Genomic DNA, 12,768 nt, shown 5'->3' on the forward strand with positions numbered 1-12,768 from the left:
GTTTATATCAGAGTAAGTGAGATAAGCCTGAAATTTTCTTTCCTGATTGGTCTGGTTACAGTACATAAGCTGCATAAAATAAGTTGGGGCATTTTTTAAATCATTTATTCTCTGCCATGAAAATTAAAAGACTGAATAGTATTTGTTCCTTGAACTCGAAGAGGGCAGTGAGATTTAAAGCTTCATTTCAATTTGCAAAAACATAGTCTATAAGAGAAAGAAAGGGCTTCCTATTATAACCACATGAAAATAGAATATTATTAAACCAGTCTGATTTGCCAAAGATTGACATGATTATGTAAAATTGGTTTCTTACAGAAAATTGCTTCTGGGCTACCTGTTTCTGTGAGAAGGGTTTTTTCTTAAAAGGCTAGGAAATTTAATGTATTAGAAGTTCTGTTTCTTTATTTATGGGGAATTCTGGGAACACTGGATTTTTGAAAGAGCTTAATTAATTTCTTTAAACTAATCAGAACAGACATCCTATTTTAAGAGACTGTCATTTAATTAATTAATACCTTCCAGAGGTAGAAAAATGCTTCTTACACATAAACAGACTTCTCAATTGCAGATGCACAAACACCCAGAAAGCTTACAGCTTCAATTTTACAACATCAGTCATTGTCAAAAGTAAACAAAGAAAAATAAAATTTCACCAGTTCAGATGACAACATATCTTCTTAATTAAACTCGCAAACAAACAAAACCCACAGCAAACCTGATCCTCTATTATCTCTCACCCAGCAGAGACTAGACCATCATCACTTCTACCAAAAGATCAGACTGCAAAATCAGATTCCCAGTTATTGTTGTCACCAATGGGGAAAAATTTGTTGGCCATGAATAAACCACAGTCATATACATGTAAGGCATTTTCTCTACCACCAAGTAGAGTCTGCCCTAGTGGTCCATTACACCAGTGCCTGCCTGGACCCCATTATGGAAAGTGACACAGCCCAAACCATGAACTGACTAACAGACTTGACAAAAAGTAAAATAAAACTGAAAATACAGCATCGAAAGAAAAAAATAGAGAAAATCAGAGTTCAATGGAAGGTAATGTCATATTTCCACTCAGGATTCATTCATGGAGCCAAGAAAAGATGTACTTGGGTTAAAGAGCCCACGAGGTGCGCTTCTCGGATAATACAGTTCAATTGACTTTGGCAGTTGAAACCACTTGGGCATAGTGGTGGGGACCCCAAAACTGTCAAAGTATAATGTTTAAAACTTAGAAGTGTGACTGTCATACAAATATAAAGTGAGCATATGTCAAAGATTTATATAACTCATTAACAAGGGAACCAACAGGATGATAAAGCTGGTTCAAAGAGCACCTGAAAGCCTGAGTATGTACAGGTATTGAAGACAGAATGATGAGATATGGTTGCTGAATTGGATACAAAACAGGTTAATGTCTTCCAGGACAATAAAACTGCAACCTTTGGGGTTATCTCTTCTACCAGACAGAAGGCTTATGCATTTTTACCAAGCAAAAATCTGCAAGTTGATGTATAACTTGTAAGAGTCTTGGTCCTAATTACTAGTAAATAGCAAATCAAACAAAGTTACAGTTTCCCAGAGAGTTAAACAATCTTCATGAGTGCATGTTAGATAATGCTCCTGTGTGACACTGAAAGGCACATGCAGTCATCCTTTGCCTAGTTCCATGTTTTGGATCATTTTTCTGAATGGTTCATCTAACTATTTATCAAAAGCCTATTCTTTGATGAGTACCCTGATGGACACTAAGGGGACGATGTTGAATAAGACATGACATTTGCATATCATACAGTCCAACAGAAAGAGCAGGCATGAGAACAAGTTCAATAGGGCATTAGATGTGCTGTGGTTTAACAAGTCTCCAAAGGGTACAGGGAAAACACAAAGGAGGGAGTAGTCCAGCCAATTAGGAGAACAGAAGTGGCCAGAGGCATGTCCCAGGTGCTGATGAGGGGAGATCAAGCCAGGTAGAGGGAACAGCTGATCAGAGGCATGAAGATATAAAATAGTCAGTCACTTCATCTTAGCCACTCATTATGGCCTTTAATTACATACATCTTGAAATGTCACTTAACTGCTTTGTGTAATATCAACATTTTCAATAACATACGCTTGGGCTGGGGAAATGCTGGGCAAAGATTGTGTTATACTCAATTGCAAAAATTAAGAGACAGTGGGCAGCTTGTGGAATTTGTAAAAATCTGGAACATTGACATTTGAAACCAAGTTCAAATCTCAGCTCTGCCACTTGTCAGCTGTGAGACCTGGGGTACGTAAATCAGTCTCTCCTGTGATGCCTTTGTGCAAAAGGGTCACAAACCCACATATCACCAGCACTATGAGGTATACATGAAGTAGAGGGTTAATTTGGAAGTTCACAGGCAGAAAGACAGCAGAATGCAAAGACCTCCATCCTTCTGCCACCCTGCAGATTGGCTGCTAGCATAGGCAGATATGGCTAGACACCACATGGAAAATCCACTCCTATAACCACACTCTCTATATATAGGGGGGGATGGCAGGGCGGATGCCAGAGAAAACATTTAGGGGAAGCCAAAATTATGGGAACTTCCTAGATGAGGAAATGGTCTTTTTAGAGAAAGGGACCTCTAAATATGACTTTGGTTTCAGCCTGTCAGACCTGTTCTGTCAGCTTCTTATTAAGTTACTGATAAGCCCCAGAACCATGTGGACTTGTCCCTCCTCATCTCATCTATAATATTGGAACATTAATATTAAAACATATCACATAAGATTGTTGTGAGACTTAAAAGTAGTAGTAGCCATATCATAAATGACAGCTGTAAACAGTGAGACCTGTTTCACCAGCCTGAGCTTCAATAATCCACAACATTTTTATTCCTCAAAGTAATCACTCAAATCCAGCATGCCCAGATTAGCAGAAAGTCAATTATCTATTTCTTGGGCTCCTCCTGCCAAAGCAGGAACCCTTTGAAATAGGCAAGCAATAGACAGCAATGAAAACCAACTGTAGGGTAAGAGATTGATAATGGCCACTGTTGAAGTAGCATCTGTGCTAAAAGGACTGTTACTGGGGAGAGTCATAGCCAAAGCAACATGTCCCCTCTGCTACCCCTAGAGCTAAGACAAATTCCCATTATTGCCACAGTAGTTCTTTACAGGGACAAGCCCACATCTTCAGCACTAGCTTGGTCAAGGCTGCCCCATGCATTTTCATTTACACTCACATGTTCAGCTGCTATTGCCTCAGCACACCCACTGTGAGCTGAGAACCATGGAGCAGAACATTTGCACCCTGCCCTGGGCTTCCGGCCCCCTCCTGTTGCTAGGCCAGATGCTCCTTTTCTTCATATTGAGTTTCCCCAGGGGGCCCTCAGGCCTTCCCTGCCCGTGGTCATCACTCAGTTCCGCATAAAGGTTCTAATAATATTGAACCTCAAAAGGGGAGAAGTCCACAGTTCTCATCAAAATAGTCAAAGTCATGAAAGTATTACAGACCCAAGGAGATTAAGGAGACCTGATGACTAAAGGCAATGTGGTGTCCCGGATTGGATCCTGGAACAGAAAAAGTACACTAAGAGAAAAACCGGTGAAATCTGAGAAGTTTGGAATTTAGTTAATAGTAGTGTACTGATGTTGGTTGCTTGGTTTTGACAAATGTTCCAGGTAATGTAAGATGAAACCATTAGGGGAAACAAACTGGAGGAGGAGTTTATGGGAACTCTGTATTTTACAACTTTCCTATATATCTAAAACTGTCCAAAGTAAAACAAACAAACAAACAAACAACAACCAAAAAAAAAAAAAACATTAAAAAAGAGAGAGACAGAGAGAGAAAGGGTCCAGGTATTAATCCCTTCCCCACCCCGGTGACTCTCTTGTCCCTATATAGGGATGACAGGCAAGTTCGTAACCATCCAGGCATCTTGTGTCAGGTGAATATGGACACAGTCTTGCACTGACCCTCCAATCCTGCACTGACCCTTAAGGGAATCCCTGCCAAATATGCCACAGGTTCCCTGGGGGGAGACATGAAGACAGGCAAAGTGATTTTTCTGGACATACATGAAAAGCAAAGACATTCCAGAAGTAAAGAAAGGATTAGAGGGTTTCATATAAACAGTGACAGAGGAGCTAGCCAGTGACCATCACTCTGCAGTACCCTGCAGTTGTCCGAAGTCAGAAGCTGATCAATTATTGAACTTTTTCAGCATAATTGAGACATGAAGCCACAATTTCCTATGTGTAGTGTGCTGACAGGATCATTGTGATGTTCTTGCTTTAGCAGACCAAGTGGTATATGACCTAACTTGTCATCAGTCTCCCGAGATGGAGAACAAGGACCCAGCTGACAACCAGGTGTCCTACCTTAGTTGGTAGAAAGGAGAGAGGATTGGGGAGGGGCACAATCTTAAGTCCTTATGAGCACCATGTCCTAAAAGGAGGCTTCTGTTTTAAAACCCTGAGTATCACAAATGTTTAATTTGAATGTGTGGGTCAGGGAGTGTACCAGTTAGGGTTCTTAGTTTTAAGCAAATAAAAATCAATTCTGGCTAACTTTAGCAGAAAAGGAATTATCATAGTTCACTACTCTAAGGAATATATGCCAGTTTGAATGTATTGTGTCCCCCAAACGCCATTATCTTCGATGTAGTCTTGTGTAGGCAGGAAACATATTGGTCTTGATTGGGTTGGAGACTTTTGATTGAATGTTTCCGTGGAGATGTGATCACTCAACTGTGGGCTAGATCTTTCATTGGCTAATTTCCATGGATGTGTGGCCCCTCCCATTCAGCATTGGCCTTGATTAGTTTACTAGCGCACTATATAAGCTCAGACAGAAGGACTGAGCTTGCTACAGCCAAGAGGGAGACTTTGAAGAATGCACAGAAGCTGAAAGAGGAGCTGCAGATAAGAGACAGTTTGAAGACAGCCATTGAAAGCAGACTCTTGCTCTGGAGAAGCTAAGAGAGGACAAATACCCAAAGAGCAACTAAGAGTGACATTTTTGAGGAACAGAAGCCTAGAGAGGAATGTCCTGGAAGAAAGCCTTTTTGAAACCAGAACTTTGGAGCAGATGCCAGCCATGTGCCTTCCCAGCTAACAGAGGTTTTCCGGACACCATTGACCATCCTCCAGTGAAGGTACCCGATTGTTGATGTGTTACCTTGGACACTTTACGGCCTTAAGACTGTAACTGTGTAACCAAATAAACCCCCTTTATAAAAGCCAATCCATTTCTGGTGTTTTGCATTCTGGCAGCATTAGCAAACTAGAACAGAATAGTTTTTTCACTTTTAACATTTTGAAATCTTCCAGCAGATGGTGCCGTACACTGCTGTTGGCCAGGTGAAAGTTATGACATAGTCATCATTGCCTGAACATATGCAAGACTGGCTGATATTTCTATTTGCGTGAAAGTAAACTGCAACTCTGGATATTTCTGTCGACAAGCTAGTTAAGGACTATTTGAGGAAAGACCACGAGTCTGAACATCTTCTATTAACACCTAATGGTAAGATTAAGAGAGTGTCAGCATCATAGCTTGAAAAAGCGATACCAGGGACTTGGAAGAGACTTCAAGGGACAATAGTGGAACACTCCGAATAAATGCTCAATCTTTAAGCTCTTGGTGACATAGAAGAAAATATTGTGTGGGAGAAAATGTTCATCAAAGACTTTGTGGTTTATGTGTCAACTTGGCTAGGTTATGGTATCTGGTTGTTTGGTCAAGCAAGCACTGGCCTGATTGTTACTGTGAGGATGTCTGGAAGATGGATATAAATCATTAGTCAGTTGACTGCCCCTACGGCTGATTACATCTACAGTCAACAAAGGACACTGCCTGCAGCAATGAGAGGAGCCTCCTCATCCAATCATTTGGAGGCCTTAAAGTGAGAACTGAGGATTTCAGCAGTCAGAAAGAAGACTATCTCTACTTCAGTCAGCCAGCTTCCCCTGGGGAATTCAATGTCACCTTCAATCAGAGGCCAACCTGTGGCCTGGCCTGCCCTGTGGACTTCAGGCTTGCCAATTCAAACAAATAAACAAACAAACATCCTGTTGCACCTGTTCTCTGAGAACCTTAATATAGACTCTAAATCAAGGAGTTATTTTTAAAAGATTCTGAATGAGAAGTTTTAGGAATACCCCAATCAACTTATTTTGCTAATATTTCTCTTTTTATGTATCCACAAGTGATATATAAGGATCTACATCTAAATAAATCTGAAAAACATTTTCTATAAGTACATAATTTAAAAATTTCAGGTGTTGGCCCTGCCCCAATCAAGATGATGGAGCAGGACACATAGGGCTCAGTCCCTGACAGAAGCTTTGAATAACCAGCAAGAACTGGCAGAAACATCTTTCTCAAAGCTCCAGAAAAGAGTTAAAGGACTGCAGTAATAGAGCAAGCACCAAACAAGAAAAAGTCTTCTTAAAAGCAGTAGGAGGTGGAGGACTAACTTCCATTTTTCCTGGCCAGCTGCCGCCATGGAACAACCATATCTCCTCTCCTGGCAATCAAGGAAACTTCTGTTATAATACTAGTTGGACACAAGCTTAAGGAACAGATGCCTCAGAGTCCTAAATTCAGTGACGACATATTAAAATATCAAAATGTCTAGGTTCTAGACTACTTAAATGGTTCGCATTCAAAGCAAATTTTGTTACTTTACAAATATAAAAATAATTTAACTAAAATAATTATTAAAAACATTTTTTATTTAGTTAAGATTCCTTTCAGTTTTTAGTAAATGCTATTAAAGAACATTTTTTTTACTCAGAAAAAAAAAGTCTAGGTTCCAACAAAAAATTACAAAACATACAAAAAAACAGGAAATAATGGTGCAGGCAAAAGAGAAGAATAAAGCACTAGAAATCATCAATGAGGAGGATCACACCTGGGACATACTAAAGACTTCTAAATAATGATCCTAAACATGCTCAAAGAGCTAAAGGAAAAACATGGACAAAGAACTAAAGGAAATCGGGAAAACGACAGATGAACAAAAAGAATCTCAATAGAGAGATGGAAATTACGAAAAGGAACAAAACAGAGCTGAAGACCACAATAAGAGAAGTTAAAAATTTCTCTAGAGGGATTCAATAGCAATTTGGAGCTGTTAGAAGAAAGACTCAAAGAACATGAAGGTGAAATTTTAAAGGAAAGGCAAAAGAAAAAAAGGAAGAGGAGGGAAGGAAGAAGGAAGGAAACTTTGCTGTTACTGGTAGACAAACTTGTAAGACAAGCACAAAAGAAAAAAAAATTTTTTTTTCCACTACATTAACAGGACTCAAATTCTGGAGGAACAGAAAGCAGACTATATGTGCAATGCTGGTACTTGTATGTTACATAAAAATTGTTCAATTTTTTCTGCCATTAGTTTTATCATCAGTTAATATAACAAATCATAAAATATGCATTTAGCATACACATTCTAGAATGCCCCTCCATTTCATTAATAATTTTGCTGTTTCATTTTGTTTTCACAGCTATTCTAGCTGTGGTGAAATCAGGTTGTGAGTGACCAAAACCACTGTGTGATACGGTTTTGCTTTGCAAAAACAAACAAAACAACAACAATGGCAACAACAAAGCAGGAGGATCTTGTGGCACCCTGGCTGGTGTCTCCCACCCTCACCAGCTCGGCACAGAGCTGGCCTGCACTCCCACTGCACTGTTCCAGGAGCAGAATAACCTTCATGCCCCTCCTGGGAGCATGTATGACAGGCCCAATCTGGCTAGTGGTGGCCTGAGGAACTCGCCATACCATAACTTGCCCTGTGTATAGAAGGCAGCTCACTCAGTCTCCCGGAGAACACTGTGGGAGAGCAGTCAAGTCATGCTGCCTGGATAAGGGATTGCTGACTGTACGACTTACAGTGCAGTGCCCAGGACTGTGAGGAGACTGTTTCCTGGAGAAGAGGGGACATTTGGAATTGGGTAAATGGGGGCAATTCCCAGAGCTGCACATGCATGCCCAAGATGAGTTGCATGTGTAGAAAGGACCAGGACAGCGCCCCCCCCCCCACTTTGGCCTGACACTATTCTCTAAACTCATAGTATGGATCAGCTCCAAAGGAGAGCATTTGCACAGGTTAATCTGCAGAGTGGGAAAGATGTTTCCTTTTTACCTTTTCTCCTTCTTCCCCTCTCCTCCTCTTTTTTGTTAGCTCCTGGTTTTCAAGGAAAGCTCTGTCGTAACACTCACACTGACCTGGGGGAGGGGAATGGTGTTAAAGGATAAATTCTGGCTCAAATACCATACAGACTTTTACTGTTCTTACCGAGATTCTGTAGATTTTCCTGAATGTTGCTTCATTTGCTCTTTGCGCTTAGGACAAGTTGCAGAGACTTTATTGTTTTCCTTTTCAATAATTTTCACCAGTTATGGTTGATATTCTGCATAGTGGGTTGGTGGTGCACCACACAGTCATTCCAGAAGACATCTCTCTATTCAATTATTGCTGATATTCTACAATTTACCTCATCAAAAACCATTTAAAACAATGGAAATTTATTCATATCCCTTAATATGTTTTAAAAATGAAAATTGGATCATCTCAAAACAAAATACTACAAATTTAGAAAAGAGCAAACAAAAAGTCTCAATAGATTTTAGGGCTTTAAAAATATGTATCACTTAGGAAAAAAAAGTCTCAGAATAGAAACCACATTTGGTGTAAAAAATTAAGACATGGAATTATGTAAAAGAATATTACTTTGAGCAAACCTTTCTGTTACCTATAAGTACAATCACAGTTGCTTGTTTTTAAATCACTGTGTTCACTCTGTGCTATTTTTCCTTCATGTCAATGATTGTACTTTAACATGCAAGACTGCAAAGACCCATATTGCCCAGAAACACAAGCTACCATCAGCCAAGATCAGTGCTCTTCACTCAATTCAACAGTCCCCAATATCAGGCAAATCTCTTATGACTCTTCACCTTTAACTGCTATTCATGTCACTAAGTGGTGACTATCTTAAAAATTCTGGAACACAAAAGATTTTATTTTTATAAATCAAATTAATTTTAAAATTTATTATTTATGTTACTACTGACTTTATAAAAGTCATAGGCATTGGATTTGCGTAGTAAATAATTTTTTTAGTAACTAAAGATAATCAGAGAATATTCATTTACGCTAAAAAAAATCCGTATCAAGTGAAACTTTCATTTGCCTTCAACATTATTATGATACTTCTGAGAAAGGAATTACACAAACAATATTTCAAAGAAAAAAGCCCCACACATCCTTGGATTTCCAAGTAAAAAGTTTTGTTAATAATTTGTAAACACCATTGTTTCTTTACTGCAATGACAAAATTATTTTAAGTACACATAACAGGCATACAATTAACAAACATTTAAATTTTATAAAATTGTAAAACTTCTTTAATTTGGAGTTTGATCATTCAAAGTAGGCAGTTCAAAGAGGTTAATAAAGGAGGCATAAAAACAATAGCAACTCATTTTACTCTAAACCAGAAAACTATTTTGAGGAACCTAAACACAGTAATTGCTTAAACGTAAATGGTAAACAGAGAATGGATGAACACTTTCCAGAGATATTATAGGAGATTCTGCAGGGTTGGGAGGTTAGGCTAGTGTTTGAGGATTTCCAAGTCTTTCCAATTCTAAAATTCCATGATTCTGCAGTTCTCTCAGCAGTTTTATTAAGAAACAGTTCAGGGCTTCCAAGAAATATGGCACAGTAGAAAGACACAGCATACATGTCTCCTACAAAAAAGTCAGTGGACAGGCAGAAACTGTCTGAATCAATGGTTCTGGGGCTCTGAGACCAGGGTAGCACTGTGCAGCGTCTAGGAAAGAGCAGGATGGAGAGGCTGAGAAGCTACAGAAAAAGCTGAGTGAATTGCCTGTGGCAGTGGCCAGTGCCCATCCTCCACCCTTGAGGTTTTCCTCTGATACCATCAGAGGCTGGCTGCTACAGATGCAGAGGGGTATGACGGTCCTCCTCCCTGGGAATGGCAGGGATACATCGAGTGCCAAGCATGGCTTCTGATTGGCGAGCTTTGACCTGCTGGGTTCTGGCTCTGAATCATGGTTCAAGCCTGCTTGGAAAAGGGATCCCCTCAGCCACTGTTTCAATACCACCCCATGGAGGTTAAAAAAGTACATTCCCTCCTTAGGACAGTGGGGAAAAGTCTGCCAAAGAGTGCCATCTGCTAGCCAGGTCAGGAAAGTGCAGCTTAGAAGAGGTGGGGTGGGGAGTGGGGGATGGGGAAGCTTTTTGGTATTTTTCCTGACCTTCTCCCCAGGGCCCTTTGGAATTGGCCCATGCCCCCTGCATGGGTCCCCGGCCGTGTTTTGATTAGTTAAGCACAAGCAATTCTAAAGATCTAGAATAAGTTGAACCAAGTGTCAAAGAAGAGCCTTAACTCAAAGCCAATCAACAGTAAGAGAAGTAAGCTCATCAAAATAATTAGCTGCCTAGACATCAGCAAAACATTACAAGGCATACTAAGAAACAGGAAGATGTGGCCCAGTCAAAGGAACAAATTAAAAAGTTGGAGGAAACATGAATTTGGAACAATAAAAGACGTTCAAACAAGTCTTCTAAATCAACTCAAGGAGATGAAGGAAAATATGGATAAAGAGATAAAGGATATTAAGAAGAAAATGTGTGAGCATGAAGAATTTGAAAGCATGCAAAGAAAAATAACAGAACTTATGGGAATGAGAGGCAAAATAGATGAGATTAAAAATACACTAGAGGCATACAATAGCAGATATGAAAGGGCAGAAGAAAGGATCAGCAAATTAGAAGACAGGACAACTGAAATCGTACAGTCTGAAGAATAGAGAGAGAAAAGAACGGAAAAATTTGAGCAGGGCCTCAGGGTCAGTCAATTCAGGAACTGAATGACAGCACACAAGCATATGCATCACGAGTATACCAGAAGGAGAAGAAAAGGGAAAAGGAGCAGAAAGAATATTGAAATATTGGTTAATAAAATTTTTTTTTAAAATAATGGCCCCAAATTTCCCAACTCTTACAAAAGATTTGGATAATACATATTGAAGCTCAATGTACTCCAGAAAAGAACAAATCTGCATAGACCTACTCCAAGGCAATACTAATCAGAATGTCAAATGTCAAAGATAATGAGGGAATTCTGAAAGCAGCAAGAGAAATGCAACTCATTACATACAAGAGATTCCTGTTAGGACTAAGGGCCAATGTCTTGTCAGAAACCATGGAAATGAGAAGGCAGTGGTATTACATATTAGGATACTGAAAGAGAAAGACTGCCAGCGAAGAATTCTTTATCTGTATCTGACAAAACTGTCCTTCAAAAACATGGGAGAGTTTAAAATATTCACAGATGAATAGAGAATTTGTTAACAAGAGACACGCCCTACAAGAAATACTAAAGAGAGGTCTGTAGGCTGAAAGGAAAAGAGAGGAGCAAGAGGTTGGGCAAAAAGTGTAGAAACCAAGACTATCAGTAAGGGTAATTAAAAGGGTAAAAAGAGAAACAAAAGTTAAGATATGAAATAAAAAAGCCAAAGGATAAAATGGTTGAAGTAACTACTGCCTTACAGTAATAATGTTAAATGTTAATGGAAGAAACAGTTCATTCTTCTCACCATAAGTGCCAGATTTTGTCACATATATATGGAAATTTCAATATGTTACTATATGTACTTAAAATAAATTTCATCTCTTAGAATTTGCTGCCATTCACATGAGCCTTCTTCCCATTTATTCCAGATTGAGGCCTGATCCCCATTTGTTTCAGATTGATGAATTTCATTACGCTTGAACAGAAATATTTTTTAGCCTAAATGTTACACTTTCCTTAGCAATGTAATAAACAATAGACAAAATGAATTTCACATCTCACAATTCACAAATAAGCACCTGCACCTCAAATTTCCTATGTTAAACTACAATGATAAATTATTTAAATACAAGCAGTTGGTATACAAGCTGTTTGCATAGTTCTCTGCAAATGGGGATTTATATCTGTTAGGAAAAGAAAGTAGCCTTAGGTTAAATCATAATGCTCAGATGCTAGTCATTAGGACTATTATAATTACCACTTTCACAATCTAAGCCGGATTCTTGGTTCTGAGGTGGTTTACATATATGTAGAAGGACACAGTGATTACCTTTTATGTAGAACACAATTTAGGTTGAAGATATGTATTTGTTCACATAACCTCCAGGCATCGCTAGAGAGATTAAATGTAAAAACAAACTACTTGGAAACTTCGTGGAGTCAAAAAAGCAGTTATGAGATCCCATGAATAACTTGAAAAAAATCCTCTAATTCATGATATCCAATTCTAAATAATGTTATCTGAAGCTATATAACTTCAAGTAATCATTATTTTCTACTTTTGAAATATTGGTTAATAAAAAAAAAATCAAATCTCCATGAATCCATATACTATCCACTGGCAGCATGGCAGTGAATTACGCTGAAAACCAGGTCTACAAAAGACACTTTTGAATGTCATTGTTTCACATCTTTAATACTGTCTTAAAAGGTCTGTTAATCTTCAACTATCTCAATGTACTTGGAAATATAAAAATAATTATAGTTGGAACAGTTATTCTAAATCTAAATCTTAAATTGATAATTCCTATGGGAATATTTGTTTACTCAGAACATATTTTCATTTCAAATATAGGTAAAATTTCTCACAAAGTCAGAACACAACTCACAGTTTGAATAGAAATCTCAGGGTTTAAATCTCTACATTCAGTAAAATAAACACTACACATTAGGTTGCTTTGGAA

This window comes from Choloepus didactylus, chromosome 20, assembly GCF_015220235.1.
Source record: "Choloepus didactylus isolate mChoDid1 chromosome 20, mChoDid1.pri, whole genome shotgun sequence".
NCBI lineage: Eukaryota > Metazoa > Chordata > Mammalia > Pilosa > Megalonychidae > Choloepus > Choloepus didactylus.